The 19188-nt window shown below is 31.6% G+C and overlaps 12 non-coding genes across 12 annotated transcripts; all 12 read left to right on the top strand.

Moving 5' to 3' along the window:
- The first annotated feature begins 2693 nt into the window (after positions 1–2693).
- On the top strand, positions 2694–2766 carry TRNAT-CGU (transfer RNA threonine (anticodon CGU)). Its single transcript has one exon. It is a non-coding gene; the product is annotated as a tRNA-Thr (tRNA).
- Positions 2767–4733: 1967 nt separating this feature from the next.
- TRNAT-CGU (transfer RNA threonine (anticodon CGU)) lies at positions 4734–4806 on the top strand. The gene has a single exon. It is a non-coding gene; the product is annotated as a tRNA-Thr (tRNA).
- Positions 4807–7790: 2984 nt separating this feature from the next.
- Positions 7791–7863, top strand: TRNAT-CGU (transfer RNA threonine (anticodon CGU)). The gene has a single exon. It is a non-coding gene; the product is annotated as a tRNA-Thr (tRNA).
- Positions 7864–9317: 1454 nt separating this feature from the next.
- Positions 9318–9391, top strand: TRNAT-AGU (transfer RNA threonine (anticodon AGU)). Its single transcript has one exon. It is a non-coding gene; the product is annotated as a tRNA-Thr (tRNA).
- A 438-nt stretch (positions 9392–9829) lies between these two features.
- Positions 9830–9902, top strand: TRNAT-CGU (transfer RNA threonine (anticodon CGU)). Its single transcript has one exon. It is a non-coding gene; the product is annotated as a tRNA-Thr (tRNA).
- Positions 9903–10336: 434 nt separating this feature from the next.
- On the top strand, positions 10337–10410 carry TRNAT-AGU (transfer RNA threonine (anticodon AGU)). Its single transcript has one exon. It is a non-coding gene; the product is annotated as a tRNA-Thr (tRNA).
- Positions 10411–10848: 438 nt separating this feature from the next.
- TRNAT-CGU (transfer RNA threonine (anticodon CGU)) lies at positions 10849–10921 on the top strand. The gene has a single exon. It is a non-coding gene; the product is annotated as a tRNA-Thr (tRNA).
- Positions 10922–12887: 1966 nt separating this feature from the next.
- Positions 12888–12960, top strand: TRNAT-CGU (transfer RNA threonine (anticodon CGU)). Its single transcript has one exon. It is a non-coding gene; the product is annotated as a tRNA-Thr (tRNA).
- A 947-nt stretch (positions 12961–13907) lies between these two features.
- On the top strand, positions 13908–13980 carry TRNAT-CGU (transfer RNA threonine (anticodon CGU)). The gene has a single exon. It is a non-coding gene; the product is annotated as a tRNA-Thr (tRNA).
- Positions 13981–14927: 947 nt separating this feature from the next.
- TRNAT-CGU (transfer RNA threonine (anticodon CGU)) lies at positions 14928–15000 on the top strand. The gene has a single exon. It is a non-coding gene; the product is annotated as a tRNA-Thr (tRNA).
- A 2985-nt stretch (positions 15001–17985) lies between these two features.
- Positions 17986–18058, top strand: TRNAT-CGU (transfer RNA threonine (anticodon CGU)). The gene has a single exon. It is a non-coding gene; the product is annotated as a tRNA-Thr (tRNA).
- A 434-nt stretch (positions 18059–18492) lies between these two features.
- Positions 18493–18566, top strand: TRNAT-AGU (transfer RNA threonine (anticodon AGU)). Its single transcript has one exon. It is a non-coding gene; the product is annotated as a tRNA-Thr (tRNA).
- The last annotated feature ends 622 nt before the right edge of the window (positions 18567–19188 follow it).

Raw genomic sequence — 19188 nt, 5'->3', positions numbered from 1 at the left:
TGTTTATGAATAGGATCAGTATCCTCGTCTAAACTATTTGAGTAGTGCGTTTTCTGAACTGAGAAATGATTATGAAAGTGAAAAACTCAGGTTTCTCTTGAACACCATATGGCAAACTGTTCCTTAAAGCATTTTCAAGAGGGTGCTGTGGCTTAGCTGGTTAAAGCGCCTGTCTAGTAAACAGGAGATCTTGAGTTCAAATCTCAGCAGTGCCAAGCTTTCCTCGTTCTTAAATAAAAAACTATTTTCATTAATTCGTCCTGCGATTCAATTAAATTAGAAAAGTCTGATTCATCTTTTGGTTGAACAGATCATCTTAAACCTAATAAAAACTGAAAGTGATTTCAATATTATAGTAACAATACTGTGATTGCAAAATCAAAAAGGTATTTCAATGAGCAAGAGGCAGATGAAATATAACCCTAGATTTGAGCAATATTGATGAATATATGTAAAACACTTATTTATGAACTATTCAAAATATGGAATTGAGTTTAAAATGTGTTCTTTTGTAATACAACATAACTATTCTTGTTTACAGATTAGGAATCCTTGCTTGTTTAACATTAGAATACATATTAAGACACTTTAACACAGGCACAGAATTTGCTCACCAATACTAAATTAATGATCCCTTCTGTATCACTAAAATAGGTGCTTTGGCTAAGTGGTTAAAGCGCCTGTCTCGTAAACAGGAAATCCTGAGTTCAAATCTAAGCAGCACCTTATTATTTGTCCTTACATGTAAAAATAATTTTCATCACGCAAATGTTTAATACATTTTAAAAAGAAAAGTGTTGTTCTGTGAACATTAGAATGGGTCATCTTAAATTGAAAAACAAAAAAACGTGGTATTGTGAAGATTTTCAAAGTAATGCTTTGAATGAAAAAGGGAAAAAAGAGTGACAAAGAGCAAAATAGAGATAAAATATCATTCTAGAGTTGAAATCAATTAATGCATTCTTAAAGAAGGCATAATTAAAACATTTATGAACAGGATAAGCAATATATCAATGAGGTGTTTATGAATAGGATCAGTATCCTTGTCTAAAGTAGTTGAGTAGAGCGTTTTCTGAACGGAGAAATGATTATGAAAGTGAAAAACTCAGGATTCTCTTGAACACCATATGGCAAACTGTTCCTTAAAGCATTTTCAAGAGGGTGCTGTGGCTTAGCTGGTTAAAGCGCCTTTCTAGTAAACAGGAAATCCTGAGTTCAAATCTCAGCAGTGCCTTGCTTTCCTTATTCTTATATAAAAAACTATTTTCATTAAGTCGTCCTGCGATTCAATTCAATTAGAAAAGTCTGATTTATCTTTCGGTTGAACAGATCATCTTAAACTTAATGAAAACTGAAAGTGTTTTCAATATTATAGTAACAATACTGTGATTGCAAAAATCAAAAAGGAATTTCAATGAGCAAGAGGCAGATGAAATATAACTCTAGATTTGAGCAATATTGATGAATATATGTAAAACACTTATTTATGAACTATTCAAAATATGGGATTGAGTTTAAAATGTGTTCTTTTGTAATACAACATAGCTATTCTTGTTTACAGATTAGGAATCCTTGCTTGTTTAACATTAGAACACATATTGAGACACTTTAACACAGGCACAGAATTTGATCACCAATACTAAATTAATGATCCCTTCTATATCACTAAAATAGGTGCTGTGGCTAAGTGGTTAAAGCGCCTGTCTCGTAAACAGGAAATCCTGAGTTCAAATGTCAGGAGCACCTTATTATTGGTCCTTACATGTAAAAATAATTTTCATCACGCAAATGTTTAATACATTTTAAAAAGAAAAGTGTTGTTCTGTGAACATTAGAATGGGTCATCTTAAATTGAAAAACAAAAAAACGTGGTATTGTGAAGATTTTCAAAGTAATGCTTTGAATGAAAAAGGGAAAAAAGAGTGACAAAGAGCAAAATAGAGATAAAATATCATTCTAGAGTTGCAATCAATTAATGCATTCTTAAAGAAGGCATAATTAAAACATTTATGAACAGGATAAGCAATATATCAATGAGGTGTTTATGAATAGGATCAGTATCCTTGTCTAAAGTAGTTGAGTAGAGCGTTTTCTGAACGGAGAAATGATTATGAAAGTGAAAAACTCAGGATTCTCTTGAACACCATATGGCAAACTGTTCCTTAAAGCATTTTCCTGAGGGTGCTGTGGCTTAGCTGGTTAAAGCGCCTTTCTAGTAAACAGGAAATCCTGAGTTCAAATCTCAGCAGTGCCTTGCTTTCCTTATTCTTATATAAAAAACTATTTTCATTAAGTCGTCCTGCGATTCAATTGAATTAGAAAAGTCTGATTTATCTTTCGGTTGAACAGATCATCTTAAACTTAATGAAAACTGAAAGTGTTTTCAATATTATAGTAACAATACTGTGATTGCAAAAATCAAAAAGGAATTTCAATGAGCAAGAGGCAGATGAAATATAACCCTAGATTTGAGCAATATTGATGAATATATGTAAAACACTTATTTATGAACTATTCAAAATATGGGATTGAGTTTAAAATGTGTTCTTTTGTAATACAACATAGCTATTCTTGTTTACAGATTAGGAATCCTTGCTTGTTTAACATTAGAACACATATTGAGACACTTTAACACAGGCACAGAATTTGATCACCAATACTAAATTAATGATCCCTTCTGTATCACTAAAATAGGTGCTGTGGCTAAGTGGTTAAAGCGCCTGTCTCGTAAACAGGAAATCCTGAGTTCAAATCTCAGCAGCACCTTATTATTGGTCCTTACATGTAAAAATAATTTTCATCACGCAAATGTTTAATACATTTTAAAAAGAAAAGTGTTGTTCTGTGAACATTAGAATGGGTCATCTTAAATTGAAAAACTAAAAAACGTGGTATTGTGAAGATTTTCAAAGTAATGCTTTGAATGAAAAAGGGAAAAAAGAGTGACAAAGAGCAAAATAGAGATAAAAAATCATTCTAGAGTTGAAATCAAGTAATGCATTCTTAAAGAAGGCATAATTAAAACATTTATGAACAGGATAAGCAATATATCAATGAGGTGTTTATCAATAGGATCAGTATCCTCGTCTAAAGTAGTTGAGTAGAGCGTTTTCTGAACTGAGAAATGATTATGAAAGTGAAAAACTCAGGATTCTCTTGAACACCATATGGCAAACTGTTCCTTAACGCATTTTCAAGAGGGTGCTGTGGATTAGCTGGTTAAAGCGCCTGTCTAGTAAACAGGAGATCCTGAGTTCAAATCTCAGCAGTGCCTTGCTTTCCTCATTCTTAAATAAAAAACTATTTTCATTAAGTCGTCCTGCGATTCAATTCAATTAGAAAAGTCTGATTTATCTTTCGGTTGAACAGATCATCTTAAACCTAATAAAAACTGAAAGTGTTTTCAATATTATAGTAACAATACTGTGATTGCAAAAATCAAAAAGGAATTTCAATGAGCAAGAGGCAGATGAAATATAACCCTAGATTTGAGCAATATTGATGAATATATGTAAAACACTTATTTATGAACTATTCAAAATATGGGATTGAGTTTAAAATGTGTTCTTTTGTAATACAACATAGCTATTCTTGTTTACAGATTGGGAATCCTTGCTTGTTTAACATTAGAACACATATTGAGACACTTTAACACAGGCACAGAATTTGATCACCAATACTAAATTAATGATCCCTTCTGTATCACTAATATAGGTGCTATGGCTAAGTGGTTAAAGCGCCTGTCTCGTAAACAGGAAATCCTGAGTTCAAATCTAAGCAGCACCTTATTATTGGTCCTTACATGTAAAAATAATTTTCATCACGCAAATGTTTAATACATTTTAAAAAGAAAAGTGTTGTTCTGTGAACATTAGAATGGGTCATCTTAAATTCAAAAACTAAAAAACGTGGTATTGTGAAGATTTTCAAAGTAATGCTTTGAATGAAAAAGGGAAAAAAGAGTGACAAACAGCAAAATAGAGATAAAAAATCATTCTAGAGTTGAAATCAAGTAATGCATTCTTAAAGAAGGCATGATTAAAACATTTATGAACAAGATAAGCAATATATCAATGAGGTGTTTATGAATAGGATCAGTATCCTCGTCTAAAGTAGTTGAGTAGAGCGTTTTCTGAATTGAGAAATGATTATGAAAGTGAAAAACTCAGGATTCTCTTGAACACCATATGGCAAACTGTTCCTTAAAGAGTTTTCAAAGAGGGTGCTGTGGCTTAGCTGGTTAAATCGCCTGTCTAGTAAACAGGAGATCCTGAGTTCAAATCTCATCAGTGCCTTGCTTTCCTCATTCTTAAATAAAAAAATATTTTCATTAAGTCGTCCTGCGATTCAATTAAATTTGAAAAGTCTGATTCATCTTTCGGTTGAACAGATCATCTTTAACCTAATAAAAACTGAAAGTGATTTCAATATTATAGTAACAATACTGTGATTGCAAAATCAAAAAGGTGTTTCAATGAGCAAGAGGCAGATGAAATATAACCCTAGATTTGAGCAATATTGATGAATATATGTAAAACACTTATTTATAAACTATTCAAAATATGGGATTGTGTTTAAAATGTGTTCTTTTTTAAAACAACATAGCTATTCTTGTTTACAGATTAGGAATCGTTGCTTGTTTAACATTAGAATACATATTAAGACACTTTAACACAGGCACAGAATTTGATCACCAATACTAAATTAATGATCCCTTCTGTATCACTAAAGTAGGTGCTGTGGCTAAGTGGTTAAAGCGCCTGTCTCGTAAACAGGAAATCCTGAGTTCAAATTTCAGCAGCACCTTATTATTGGTCCTTACATGTAAAAATATTTTTCATCACGCAAGTGTTTAATACATTTTAAAAAGAAAAGTGTAGTTCTGTGAACATTAGAATGGGTCATCTTAAATTGAAAAACAAAAAAACGTGGTATTGTGAAGATTTTCAAAGTAATGCTTTGAATGAAAAAGGGAAAAAAGAGTGACAAAGAGCAAAATAGAGATAAAAAATCATTCTAGAGTTGAATTCAAGTAATGCATTCTTAAAGAAGGCATAATTAAAACATTTATGAACAGGATAAGCAATATATCAATGAGGTGTTTATGAATAGGATCAGTATCCTCGTCTAAACTATTTGAGTAGTGCGTTTTCTGAACTGAGAAATGATTATGAAAGTGAAAAACTCAGGTTTCTCTTGAACACCATATGGCAAACTGTTCCTTAAAGCATTTTCAAGAGGGTGCTGTGGCTTAGCTGGTTAAAGCGCCTGTCTAGTAAACAGGAGATCTTGAGTTCAAATCTCAGCAGTGCCAAGCTTTCCTCGTTCTTAAATAAAAAACTATTTTCATTAATTCGTCCTGCGATTCAATTAAATTAGAAAAGTCTGATTCATCTTTTGGTTGAACAGATCATCTTAAACCTAATAAAAACTGAAAGTGATTTCAATATTATAGTAACAATACTGTGATTGCAAAATCAAAAAGGTATTTCAATGAGCAAGAGGCAGATGAAATATAACCCTAGATTTGAGCAATATTGATGAATATATGTAAAACACTTATTTATGAACTATTCAAAATATGGAATTGAGTTTAAAATGTGTTCTTTTGTAATACAACATAACTATTCTTGTTTACAGATTAGGAATCCTTGCTTGTTTAACATTAGAATACATAGTAAGACACTTTAACACAGGCACAGAATTTGCTCACCAATACTAAATTAATGATCCCTTCTGTATCACTAAAATAGGTGCTTTGGCTAAGTGGTTAAAGCGCCTGTCTCGTAAACAGGAAATCCTGAGTTCAAATCTAAGCAGCACCTTATTATTTGTCCTTACATGTAAAAATAATTTTCATCACGCAAATGTTTAATACATTTTAAAAAGAAAAGTGTTGTTCTGTGAACATTAGAATGGGTCATCTTAAATTGAAAAACAAAAAAACGTGGTATTGTGAAGATTTTCAAAGTAATGCTTTGAATGAAAAAGGGAAAAAAGAGTGACAAAGAGCAAAATAGAGATAAAATATCATTCTAGAGTTGAAATCAATTAATGCATTCTTAAAGAAGGCATAATTAAAACATTTATGAACAGGATAAGCAATATATCAATGAGGTGTTTATGAATAGGATCAGTATCCTTGTCTAAAGTAGTTGAGTAGAGCGTTTTCTGAACGGAGAAATGATTATGAAAGTGAAAAACTCAGGATTCTCTTGAACACCATATGGCAAACTGTTCCTTAAAGCATTTTCAAGAGGGTGCTGTGGCTTAGCTGGTTAAAGCGCCTTTCTAGTAAACAGGAAATCCTGAGTTCAAATCTCAGCAGTGCCTTGCTTTCCTTATTCTTATATAAAAAACTATTTTCATTAAGTCGTCCTGCGATTCAATTCAATTAGAAAAGTCTGATTTATCTTTCGGTTGAACAGATCATCTTAAACTTAATGAAAACTGAAAGTGTTTTCAATATTATAGTAACAATACTGTGATTGCAAAAATCAAAAAGGAATTTCAATGAGCAAGAGGCAGATGAAATATAACTCTAGATTTGAGCAATATTGATGAATATATGTAAAACACTTATTTATGAACTATTCAAAATATGGGATTGAGTTTAAAATGTGTTCTTTTGTAATACAACATAGCTATTCTTGTTTACAGATTAGGAATCCTTGCTTGTTTAACATTAGAACACATATTGAGACACTTTAACACAGGCACAGAATTTGATCACCAATACTAAATTAATGATCCCTTCTGTATCACTAAAATAGGTGCTGTGGCTAAGTGGTTAAAGCGCCTGTCTCGTAAACAGGAAATCCTGAGTTCAAATGTCAGGAGCACCTTATTATTGGTCCTTACATGTAAAAATAATTTTCATCACGCAAATGTTTAATACATTTTAAAAAGAAAAGTGTTGTTCTGTGAACATTAGAATGGGTCATCTTAAATTGAAAAACTAAAAAACGTGGTATTGTGAAGATTTTCAAAGTAATGCTTTGAATGAAAAAGGGAAAAAAGAGTGACAAAGAGCAAAATAGAGATAAAAAATCATTCTAGAGTTGAAATCAAGTAATGCATTCTTAAAGAAGGCATAATTAAAACATTTATGAACAGGATAAGCAATATATCAATGAGGTGTTTATCAATAGGATCAGTATCCTCGTCTAAAGTAGTTGAGTAGAGCGTTTTCTGAACTGAGAAATGATTATGAAAGTGAAAAACTCAGGATTCTCTTGAACACCATATGGCAAACTGTTCCTTAAAGCATTTTCAAGAGGGTGCTGTGGATTAGCTGGTTAAAGCGCCTGTCTAGTAAACAGGAGATCCTGAGTTCAAATCTCAGCAGTCCCTTGCTTTCCTCATTCTTAAATAAAAACTATTTTCATTAATTCGTCCTGCGATTCAATTAAATTAGAAAAGTCTGATTTATCTTTCGGTTGAACAGATCATCTTAAACCTAATAAAAACTGAAAGTGTTTTCAATATTACAGTAACAATACTGTGATTGCAAAATCAAAAAGTTATTTCAATGAGCAAGAGGCAGATGAAGTATAACCCTAGATTTGAGCAATATTGATGAATATATGTAAAACACTTATTTATGAACTATTCAAAATATGGGATTGAGTTTAAAATGTGTTCTTTTTTAATACAACATAGCTATTCTTGTTTACAGATTAGAAATCCTTGCTTGTTTAACATTAGAATACATATTAAGACACTTTAACACAGGCACATAATTTGATCACCAATACTAAATTAATGATCCCTTCTATATCACTAAAGTAGGTGCTGTGGCTAAGTGGTTAAAGCGCCTGTCTCGTAAACAGGAAATCCTGAGTTCAAATCTCAGCAGCACCTTATTATTGGTCCTTACATGTAAAAATAATTTTCATCACGCAAATGTTTAATACATTTTAAAAAGAAAAGTGTTGTTCTGTGAACATTAGAATGGGTCATCTTAAATTGAAAAACAAAAAAACTTGGTATTGTGAAAATTTTCAAAGTAATGCTTTGAATAAAAAAGGGGAAAAAGAGTGACAAAGAGCAAAATAGAGATAAAAAATCATTCTAGAGTTGAATTCAAGTGATGCATTCTTAAAGAAGGCATGATTAAAACATTTATGAACAAGATAAGCAATATATCAATGAGGTGTTTATGAATAGGATCAGTATCCTCATCTAAAGTAGTTGAGTAGAGCGTTTTCTGAACTGAGAAATGATTATGAAATTGAAAAACTCAGGATTCTCTTGAACACCATATGGCAAACTGTTTCTTAAAGCATTTTCAAGAGGGTGCTATGGCTTAGCTGGTTAAAGCGCCTGTCTAGTAAACAGGAAATCCTGAGTTCAAATCTCAGCAGTGCCTTGCTTTCCTCATTCTTCAATAAAAAACTATTTTCATTAATTCTTCCTGCGATTCAATTAAATTAGAAAAGTCTGATTTATCTTTCGGTTGAACAGATCATCTTAAACCTAATAAAAACTGAAAGTGTTTTCAATATTATAGTAACAATACTGTGATTGCAAAATCAAAAAGGTATTTCAATGAGCAAGAGGCAGATGAAATATAACCCTAGATTTGAGCAAATTTGATGAATATATGTAAAACACTTATTTATGAACTATTCAAAATATGGGATTGAGTTTAAAATGTGTTCTTTTTTAATACAACATAGCTATTCTTGTTTACAGATTAGGAATCCTTGCTTGTTTAACATTAGAATACATATTAAGACACTTTAACACAGGCACAGAATTTGATCACCAATACTAAATTAATGATCCCTTCTATATCACTAAAGTAGGTGCTGTGGCTAAGTGGTAAAAACGCCTGTCTTGTAAACAGGAAATCCTGAGTTCAAATCTCAGCAGCACCTTATTATTGGTTCTTACATGTAAAAATAATTTTCATCACGCAAATGTTTAATACATTTTAAAAAGAATAGTGTTGTTCTGTGAACATTAGAATGGGTCATCTTAAATTCAAAAACTAAAAAACGTGGTATTGTGAAGATTTTCAAAGTAATGCTTTGAATGAAAAAGGGAAAAAAGAGTGACAAACAGCAAAATAGAGATAAAAAATCATTCTAGAGTTGAAATCAAGTAATGCATTCTTAAAGAAGGCATGATTAAAACATTTATGAACAAGATAAGCAATATATCAATGAGGTGTTTATGAATAGGATCAGTATCCTCGTCTAAAGTAGTTGAGTAGAGCGTTTTCTGAATTGAGAAATGATTATGAAAGTGAAAAACTCAGGATTCTCTTGAACACCATATGGCAAACTGTTCCTTAAAGAGTTTTCAAAGAGGGTGCTGTGGCTTAGCTGGTTAAAGCGCCTGTCTAGTAAACAGGAGATCCTGAGTTCAAATCTCAGCAGTGCCTTGCTTTCCTCATTCTTAAATAAAAAAATATTTTCATTAAGTCGTCCTGCGATTCAATTAAATTTGAAAAGTCTGATTCATCTTTCGGTTGAACAGATCATCTTAAACCTAATAAAAACTGAAAGTGTTTTCAATATTATAGTAACAATACTGTGATTGTAAAATCAAAAAGGTGTTTCAATGAGCAAGAGGCAGATGAAATATAACCCTAGATTTGAGCAATATTGATGAATATATGTAAAACACTTATTTATAAACTATTCAAAATATGGGATTGTGTTTAAAATGTGTTCTTTTTTAAAACAACATAGCTATTCTTGTTTACAGATTAGGAATCGTTGCTTGTTTAACATTAGAATACATATTAAGACACTTTAACACAGGCACAGAATTTGATCACCAATACTAAATTAATGATCCCTTCTGTATCACTAAAGTAGGTGCTGTGGCTAAGTGGTTAAAGCGCCTGTCTCGTAAACAGGAAATCCTGAGTTCAAATTTCAGCAGCACCTTATTATTGGTCCTTACATGTAAAAATATTTTTCATCACGCAAGTGTTTAATACATTTTAAAAAGAAAAGTGTAGTTCTGTGAACATTAGAATGGGTCATCTTAAATTGAAAAACAAAAAAACGTGGTATTGTGAAGATTTTCAAAGTAATGCTTTGAATGAAAAAGGGAAAAAAGAGTGACAAAGAGCAAAATAAAGATAAAAAATCATTCTAGAGTTGAATTCAAGTAATGCATTCTTAAAGAAGGCATAATTAAAACATTTATGAACAGGATAAGCAATATATCAATGAGGTGTTTATGAATAGGATCAGTATCCTCGTCTAAACTATTTGAGTAGTGCGTTTTCTGAACTGAGAAATGATTATGAAAGTGAAAAACTCAGGTTTCTCTTGAACACCAGATGGCAAACTGTTCCTTAAAGCATTTTCAAGAGGGTGCTGTGGCTTAGCTGGTTAAAGCGCCTGTCTAGTAAACAGGAGATCCTGAGTTCAAATCTCAGCAGTGCCAAGCTTTCCTCGTTCTTAAATAAAAAATTATTTTCATTAAGTCGTCCTGCAATTCAATTAAATTAGAAAAGTCTGATTTATCTTTCGGTTGAACAGATCATCTTAAACCTAATAAAAACTGAAAGTGTTTTCAATATTATAGTAACAATACTGTGATTGCAAAATCAAAAAGGTATTGCAATGAGCAAGAGGCAGATGAAATATGACCCTAGATTTGAGCAATATTGATGAATATATGTAAAACACTTATTTATAAACTATTCAAAATATGGGATTGAGTTTAAAATGTGTTCTTTTTTAATACAACATAGCTATTCTTGTTTACAGATTAGGAATCCTTGCTTGTTTAACATTAGAATACATATTAAGACACTTTAACACAGGCACAGAATTTGATCACCAATACTAAATTAATGATCCCTTCTGTATCACTAAAGTAGGTGCTGTGGCTAAGTGGTTAAAGCGCCTGTCTCGTAAACAGGAAATCCTGAGTTCAAATCTCAGCAGCACCTTATTATTGGTCCTTACATGTAAAAATAATTTTCATCACGCAAATGTTTAATACATTTTAAAAAGAAAAGTGTTGTTCTGTGAACATTAGAATGGGTCATCTTAAATTGAAAAACTAAAAAACGTGGTATTGTGAAGATTTTCAAAGTAATGCTTTGAATGAAAAAGGGAAAAAAGAGTGACAAAGAGCAAAATAGAGATAAAAAATCATTCTAGAGTTGAAATCAAGTAATGCATTCTTAAAGAAGGCATAATTAAAACATTTATGAACAGGATAAGCAATATATCAATGAGGTGTTTATCAATAGGATCAGTATCCTCGTCTAAAGTAGTTGAGTAGAGCGTTTTCTGAACTGAGAAATGATTATGAAAGTGAAAAACTCAGGATTCTCTTGAACACCATATGGCAAACTGTTCTTTAAAACATTTTCAAGAGGGTGCTGTGGCTTAGCTGGTTAAAGCGCCTGTCTAGTAAACAGGCGATCCTGAGTTTAAATCTCAGCAGTGCCTTGCTTTCCTCATTCTTAAATAAAAAACTATTTTCATTAATTCGTCCTGCGATTCAATTAAATTAGAAAAGTCTGATTCATCTTTTGGTAGAACAGATCATCTTAAACCTAATAAAAACTGAAAGTGATTTCAATATTATAGTAACAATACTGTGATTGCAAAATCAAAAAGGTATTTCAATGAGCAAGAGGCAGATGAAATATAACCCTAGATTTGAGCAATATTGATGAATATATGTAAAACACTTATTTATGAACTATTCAAAATATGGAATTGAGTTTAAAATGTGTTCTTTTGTAATACAACATAACTATTCTTGTTTACAGATTAGGAATCCTTGCTTGTTTAACATTAGAATAAATATTAAGACACTTTAACACAGGCACAGAATTTGATCACCAATACTAAATTAATGATCCCTTCTGTATCACTAAAATAGGTGCTTTGGCTAAGTGGTTAAAGCGCCTGTCTCGTAAACAGGAAATCCTGAGTTCAAATCTAAGCAGCACCTTATTATTTGTCCTTACCTGTAAAAATAATTTTCATCACGCAAATGTTTAATACATTTTAAAAAGAAAAGTGTTGTTCTGTGAACATTAGAATGGGTCATCTTAAATTGAAAAACAAAAAAACGTGGTATTGTGAAGATTTTCAAAGTAATGCTTTGAATGAAAAAGGGAAAAAAGAGTGACAAAGAGCAAAATAGAGATAAAATATCATTCTAGAGTTGCAATCAATTAATGCATTCTTAAAGAAGGCATAATTAAAACATTTATGAACAGGATAAGCAATATATCAATGAGGTGTTTATGAATAGGATCAGTATCCTTGTCTAAAGTAGTTGAGTAGAGCGTTTTCTGAACGGAGAAATGATTATGAAAGTGAAAAACTCAGGATTCTCTTGAACACCATATGGCAAACTGTTCCTTAAAGCATTTTCAAGAGGGTGCTGTGGCTTAGCTGGTTAAAGCGCCTTTCTAGTAAACAGGAAATCCTGAGTTCAAATCTCAGCAGTGCCTTGCTTTCCTTATTCTTATATAAAAAACTATTTTCATTAAGTCGTCCTGCGATTCAATTGAATTAGAAAAGTCTGATTTATCTTTCGGTTGAACAGATCATCTTAAACTTAATGAAAACTGAAAGTGTTTTCAATATTATAGTAACAATACTGTGATTGCAAAAATCAAAAAGGAATTTCAATGAGCAAGAGGCAGATGAAATATAACCCTAGATTTGAGCAATATTGATGAATATATGTAAAACACTTATTTATGAACTATTCAAAATATGGGATTGAGTTTAAAATGTGTTCTTTTGTAATACAACATAGCTATTCTTGTTTACAGATTAGGAATCCTTGCTTGTTTAACATTAGAACACATATTGAGACACTTTAACACAGGCACAGAATTTGATCACCAATACTAAATTAATGATCCCTTCTGTATCACTAAAATAGGTGCTGTGGCTAAGGGGTTAAAGCGCCTGTCTCGTAAACAGGAAATCCTGAGTTCAAATCTCAGCAGCACCTTATTATTGGTCCTTACATGTAAAAATAATTTTCATCACGCAAATGTTTAATACATTTTAAAAAGAAAAGTGTTGTTCTGTGAACATTAGAATGGGTCATCTTAAATTGAAAAACTAAAAAACGTGGTATTGTGAAGATTTTCAAAGTAATGCTTTGAATGAAAAAGGGAAAAAAGAGTGACAAAGAGCAAAATAGAGATAAAAAATCATTCTAGAGTTGAAATCAAGTAATGCATTCTTAAAGAAGGCATAATTAAAACATTTATGAACAGGATAAGCAATATATCAATGAGGTGTTTATCAATAGGATCAGTATCCTCGTCTAAAGTAGTTGAGTAGAGCGTTTTCTGAACTGAGAAATGATTATGAAAGTGAAAAACTCAGGATTCTCTTGAACACCATATGGCAAACTGTTCCTTAACGCATTTTCAAGAGGGTGCTGTGGATTAGCTGGTTAAAGCGCCTGTCTAGTAAACAGGAGATCCTGAGTTCAAATCTCAGCAGTGCCTTGCTTTCCTCATTCTTAAATAAAAAACTATTTTCATTAAGTCGTCCTGCGATTCAATTCAATTAGAAAAGTCTGATTTATCTTTCGGTTGAACAGATCATCTTAAACCTAATAAAAACTGAAAGTGTTTTCAATATTATAGTAACAATACTGTGATTGCAAAAATCAAAAAGGAATTTCAATGAGCAAGAGGCAGATGAAATATAACCCTAGATTTGAGCAATATTGATGAATATATGTAAAACACTTATTTATGAACTATTCAAAATATGGGATTGAGTTTAAAATGTGTTCTTTTGTAATACAACATAGCTATTCTTGTTTACAGATTGGGAATCCTTGCTTGTTTAACATTAGAACACATATTGAGACACTTTAACACAGGCACAGAATTTGATCACCAATACTAAATTAATGATCCCTTCTGTATCACTAATATAGGTGCTATGGCTAAGTGGTTAAAGCGCCTGTCTCGTAAACAGGAAATCCTGAGTTCAAATCTCAGCAGCACCTTATTATTGGTCCTTACATGTAAAAATAATTTTCATCACGCAAATGTTTAATACATTTTAAAAAGAAAAGTGTTGTTCTGTGAACATTAGAATGGGTCATCTTAAATTCAAAAACTAAAAAACGTGGTATTGTGAAGATTTTCAAAGTAATGCTTTGAATGAAAAAGGGAAAAAAGAGTGACAAACAGCAAAATAGAGATAAAAAATCATTCTAGAGTTGAAATCAAGTAATGCATTCTTAAAGAAGGCATGATTAAAACATTTATGAACAAGATAAGCAATATATCAATGAGGTGTTTATGAATAGGATCAGTATCCTCGTCTAAAGTAGTTGAGTAGAGCTTTTTCTGAATTGAGAAATGATTATGAAAGTGAAAAACTCAGGATTCTCTTGAACACCATATGGCAAACTGTTCCTTAAAGAGTTTTCAAAGAGGGTGCTGTGGCTTAGCTGGTTAAAGCGCCTGTCTAGTAAACAGGAGATCCTGAGTTCAAATCTCAGCAGAGCCTTGCTTTCCTCATTCTTAAATAAAAAAATATTTTCATTAAGTCGTCCTGCGATTCAATTAAATTTGAAAAGTCTGATTCATCTTTCGGTTGAACAGATCATCTTTAACCTAATAAAAACTGAAAGTGTTTTCAATATTATAGTAACAATACTGTGATTGCAAAATCAAAAAGGTGTTTCAATGAGCAAGAGGCAGATGAAATATAACCCTAGATTTGAGCAATATTGATGAATATATGTAAAACACTTATTTATAAACTATTCAAAATATGGGATTGTGTTTAAAATGTGTTCTTTTTTAAAACAACATAGCTATTCTTGTTTACAGATTAGGAATCGTTGCTTGTTTAACATTAGAATACATATTAAGACACTTTAACACATGCACAGAATTTGATCACCAATACTAAATTAATGATCCCTTCTGTATCACTAAAGTAGGTGCTGTGGCTAAGTGGTTAAAGCGCCTGTCTCGTAAACAGGAAATCCTGAGTTCAAATTTCAGCAGCACCTTATTATTGGTCCTTACATGTAAAAATATTTTTCATCACGCAAGTGTTTAATACATTTTAAAAAGAAAAGTGTAGTTCTGTGAACATTAGAATGGGTCATCTTAAATTGAAAAACAAAAAAACGTGGTATTGTGAAGATTTTCAAAGTAATGCTTTGAATGAAAAAGGGAAAAAAGAGTGACAAAGAGCAAAATAGAGATAAAAAATCATTCTAGAGTTGAATTCAAGTAATGCATTCTTAAAGAAGGCATAATTAAAACATTTATGAACAGGATAAGCAATATATCAATGAGGTGTTTATGAATAGGATCAGTATCCTCGTCTAAACTATTTGAGTAGTGCGTTTTCTGAACTGAGAAATGATTATGAAAGTGAAAAACTCAGGTTTCTCTTGAACACCATATGGCAAACTGTTCCTTAAAGCATTTTCAAGAGGGTGCTGTGGCTTAGCTGGTTAAAGCGCCTGTCTAGTAAACAGGAGATCTTGAGTTCAAATCTCAGCAGTGCCAAGCTTTCCTCGTTCTTAAATAAAAAACTATTTTCATTAATTCGTCCTGCGATTCAATTAAATTAGAAAAGTCTGATTCATCTTTTGGTTGAACAGATCATCTTAAACCTAATAAAAACTGAAAGTGATTTCAATATTATAGTAACAATACTGTGATTGCAAAATCAAAAAGGTATTTCAATGAGCAAGAGGCAGATGAAATATAACCCTAGATTTGAGCAATATTGATGAATATATGTAAAACACTTATTTATGAACTATTCAAAATATGGAATTGAGTTTAAAATGTGTTCTTTTGTAATACAACATAACTATTCTTGTTTACAGATTAGAAATCCTTGCTTGTTTAACATTAGAATACATATTAAGACACTTTAACACAGGCACAGAATTTGCTCACCAATACTAAATTAATGATCCCTTCTGTATCACTAAAATAGGTGCTTTGGCTAAGTGGTTAAAGCGCCTGTCTCGTAAACAGGAAATCCTGAGTTCAAATCTAAGCAGCACCTTATTATTTGTCCTTACATGTAAAAATAATTTTCATCACGCAAATGTTTAATACATTTTAAAAAGAAAAGTGTTGTTCTGTGAACATTAGAATGGGTCATCTTAAATTGAAAAACAAAAAAACGTGGTATTGTGAAGATTTTCAAAGTAATGCTTTGAATGAAAAAGGGAAAAAAGAGTGACAAAGAGCAAAATAGAGATAAAATATCATTCTAGAGTTGAAATCAATTAATGCATTCTTAAAGAAGGCATAATTAAAACATTTATGAACAGGATAAGCAATATATCAATGAGGTGTTTATGAATAGGATCAGTATCCTTGTCTAAAGTAGTTGAGTAGAGCGTTTTCTGAACGGAGAAATGATTATGAAAGTGAAAAACTCAGGATTCTCTTGAACACCATATGGCAAACTGTTCCTTAAAGCATTTTCAAGAGGGTGCTGTGGCTTAGCTGGTTAAAGCGCCTTTCTAGTAAACAGGAAATCCTGAGTTCAAATCTCAGCAGTGCCTTGCTTTCCTTATTCTTATATAAAAAACTATTTTCATTAAGTCGTCCTGCGATTCAATTCAATTAGAAAAGTCTGATTTATCTTTCGGTTGAACAGATCATCTTAAACTTAATGAAAACTGAAAGTGTTTTCAATATTATAGTAACAATACTGTGATTGCAAAAATCAAAAAGGAATTTCAATGAGCAAGAGGCAGATGAAATATAACCCTAGATTTGAGCAATATTGATGAATATATGTAAAACACTTATTTATGAACTATTCAAAATATGGGATTGAGTTTAAAATGTGTTCTTTTGTAATACAACATAGCTATTCTTGTTTACAGATTAGGAATCCTTGCTTGTTTCACATTAGAACACATATTGAGACACTTTAACACAGGCACAGAATTTGATCACCAATACTAAATTAATGATCCCTTCTGTATCACTAAAATAGGTGCTGTGGCTAAGTGGTTAAAGCGCCTGTCTCGTAAACAGGAAATCCTGAGTTGAAATGTCAGCAGCACCTTATTATTGGTCCTTACATGTAAAAATAATTTTCATCACGCAAATGTTTAATACATTTTAAAAAGAAAAGTGTTGTTCTGTGAACATTAGAATGGGTCATCTTAAATTGAAAAACTAAAAAACTTGGTATTGTGAAGATTTTCAAAGTAATGCTTTGAATGAAAAAGGGAAAAAAGAGTGACAAAGAGCAAAATAGAGATAAAAAATCATTCTAGAGTTGAAATCAAGTAATGCATTCTTAAAGAAGGCATAATTAAAACATTTATGAACAGGATAAGCAATATATCAATGAGGTGTTTATCAATAGGATCAGTATCCTCGTCTAAAGTAGTTGAGTAGAGCGTTTTCTGAACTGAGAAATGATTATGAAAGTGAAAAACTCAGGATTCTCTTGAACACCATATGGCAAACTGTTCCTTAAAGCATTTTCAAGAGGGTGCTGTGGCTTAGCTGGTTAAAGCGCCTGCCTAGTAAACAGGAGATCCTGAGTTCAAATCTCAGCAGTGCCTTGCTTTCCTCATTCTTAAATAAAAAACTATTTTCATTAATTCGTCCTGCGATTCAATTAAATTAGAAAAGTCTGATTTATCTTTTGGTTGAACAGATCATCTTAAACCTAATAAAAACTGAAAGTGATTTCAATATTATAGTAACAATACTGTGATTGCAAAATCAAAAAGGTATTTCAATGAGCAAGAGGCAGATGAAATATAACCCTAGATTTGAGCAATATTGATGAATATATGTAAAACACTTATTTATGAGCTATTCAAAATATGGTATTGAGTTTAAAATGTGTTCTTTTGTAATACAACATAGCTATTCTTGTTTACAGATTAGGAATCCTTGCTTGTTTAACATTAGAATACATATTAAGACACTTTAACACAGGCACAGGATTTGATCACCAATACTAAATTAATGATCCCTTCTGTATCACTTAAATAGGTGCTGTGGCTAAGTGGTTAAAGCGCCTGTCTCGTAAACAGGAAATCCTGAGTTCAAATCTCAGCAGCACCTTATTATTGGTCCTTACATGTAAAAATAATTTTCATCACGCAAATGTTTAATACATTTTAAAAAGAAAAGTGTTGTTCTGTGAACATTAGAATGGGTCATCTTAAATTGAAAAACCCAAGAAACGTGGTATTGTGAAGATTTTCAAAGTAATGCTTTGAATGAAAAAGGGAAAAAAGAGTGACAAAGAACAAAATAGAGATAAAAATCATTCTAGAGTTGAAATCAATTAATGCATTCTTAAAGAAGGCATAATTAAAACATTTATGAACAGGATAAGCAATATATCAATGAGGTGTTTATCAAAAGGATCAGTATCCTCGTCTAAAGTAGTTGAGTAGAGCGTTTTCTGAACTGAGAAATGATTATGAAAGTGAAAAACTCAGGATTCTCTTGAACACCATATGGCAAACTGTTCCTTAAAGCATTTTCAAGAGGGTGCTGTGGCTTAGCTGGTTAGAGCGCCTGTCTAGTAAACAGGAGATCCTGGGTTCAAATCTCAGCAGTGCCTTGCTTTCCTCATTCTTAAATAAAAAACTATTTTCATTAAGTCGTCCTGCGATTCAATTCAATTAGAAAAGTCTGATTTATCTTTCAGTTGAACAGATCATAATAAACCTAATAAAAACTGAAAGTGTTTTCAATATTATAGTAACAATACTGTGATTGCAAAAATCAAAAAGGAATTTCAATGAGCAAGAGGCAGATGAAATATAACCCTAGATTTGAGCAATATTGATGACTATATGTAAAACACTTATTTATGAACTATTCAAAATATGGGATTGAGTTTAAAATGTGTTCTTTTGTAATACAACATAGCTATTCTTGTTTACAGATTAGGAATCCTTGCTTGTTTAACATTAGAATACATATTAAGACACTTTAACACAGGCACAGAATTTGATCACCAATACTAAATTAATGATCCCTTCTGTATCACTAAAATAGGTGCTTTGGCTAAGTGGTTAAAGCGCCTGTCTTGTAAACAGGAAATCCTGAGTTCAAATCTAAGCAGCACCTTATTATTCGTCCTTACATGTAAAAATAATTTTCATCACGCAAATGTTTAATACATTTTAAAAAGAAAAGTGTTGTTCTGTGAACATTAGAATGGGTCATCTTAAATTGAA

This window comes from Triturus cristatus, chromosome 8, assembly GCF_964204655.1.
Source record: "Triturus cristatus chromosome 8, aTriCri1.1, whole genome shotgun sequence".
Taxonomy (NCBI): Eukaryota; Metazoa; Chordata; class Amphibia; order Caudata; family Salamandridae; genus Triturus; species Triturus cristatus.
Note: the sequence above shows the minus strand (reverse complement) of the source record. Positions and strands in the feature narration are given on the sequence as shown.